The following is a 1,739-nucleotide window of genomic DNA, read 5'->3' as shown; positions in this document are numbered from 1 at the left end:
TTCATGATCTGCCCATTCTTCTCCACTAAGTTCTACTTCGCCATCCAGCCATCAATCAAACAATCAAGGGAGACTAGCGCTTAGAGAATGTGTGGCCACACTCTCGCCCTTCTTCAGTGTTAGAGGTTACTCCTGGCAATCTCCCATATATACATACACACATACACACACATTAATATATATATATATATATATATATACATATATATATATATACATATGTATATACATATATATATATGTACGTATATATATGTGTGTATATATATATATATATATTTATATATATGTATATATATATATATATATGCGGAAAAACCACCGCGGAAAATAATAAAAAGATGACCGAGCGCTCTCATCTATTTAGACATCTTCAGGGTACATTCAGTGATAATGCAAGCATGAATATATATATATATATATATATATATATATATATATATATACATATATATATATATATATATATATATATATATATATATATACAGTATACAAAGTGGGAGGCCAGGGATGGGAACTGGAAAAAGTTGTGAGGGAGTCTCTCATAGTCTACCGATACCGTTCGCAGCAGCGAACGTTTAGGCTAACACTTTTTCAACAATAATATTATCAAGCTTATACATTCCTTGACTTAAATTTAAGCTGTTGACAAATGTATCTTTAATCAGACTGGATTCGATTATATTTCTAGTCAAATATTACTTATTTCTAACAATTTCTTTAGCACCCTTCCAATTAATGTAATGATTAAAATCCCTTAAATATACAAAGAATGAGTTAGACATTTGACCATTCTTGACAATATACTGATGTTGATTTAACCTTACTTTTAATTCTTTTCCAGTATGAACTATATAGCATTTGTCACAAATTTTACATAGAATTGAATAGAGACATCCATCTTCCTTATCAGGAGAGTTTTCAATTAAAAGACTTCTAACTGTATTTGAGTTTTTAAATGCTACTTGAATGTTGAAAGTCTTAAGAATATAAGGTAGTTTAACGAAATTCTCGTGAAAAAGAAGACGCAGTAGGTTTTCTACATTAAAGTTTTTACTGGCATTTTCCTCGCAGAAATATTTTTGACATTTTAAAAGAAATATCTACGAGGTGCTCAGGATATTCTAATTTTGAAGCTATGTCAGATATTCTTAAGAATTTATCATCCAAAAATTCCGGACTACAAATTCTATATGCTGTATGGAACATTGATGAGAACACTGACATTTTTGTTCGGCAATGATGAGACGAATAAAGATGTACATATGAAATCGAAGGAAAGAACTTAAGAAACATGAATTACCACTACCTATCACTACTATAATTTATTTAATTAGATTATGTATTGTTGTTTCAAATTTTGTGTTTGACGGGAAATATTTCCAGCAAAAATTTTTGTATGGCTATGGGTAACCCACTTTCTCCATTTCTTTACATGGATTTTTTTAAACTAAGTTATTACCTAAAATTATTCCCCATAATGTTACATGGTATAGATACACTGATGATATCTTTCGTATTTGACCTGCCAATGATGATCTAACTTTGTTCTTATCTAAACTTAATGTCATGGTCCCTTCTATCAAATTCACTATGGAAATAGAAGAAAATAATCATTTACTATTCCTTGGTGTTATTATTTACAAAAACGAAAGATCTTTTGAATTTGATGTCTATAGAAAACCCACCAATGTCCTTTCATATGTACATTTTCATTCGTCTCATCATTGCTGGAT

The sequence above is a fragment of the Oratosquilla oratoria genome, chromosome 30 (assembly GCF_046742065.1).
Source record: "Oratosquilla oratoria isolate Oo_2021 chromosome 30, ASM4674206v1, whole genome shotgun sequence".
Taxonomy (NCBI): domain Eukaryota; kingdom Metazoa; phylum Arthropoda; class Malacostraca; order Stomatopoda; family Squillidae; genus Oratosquilla; species Oratosquilla oratoria.
The sequence above is the reverse complement of the archived record's forward strand: the minus strand, read 5'-3'. Positions refer to the sequence as shown.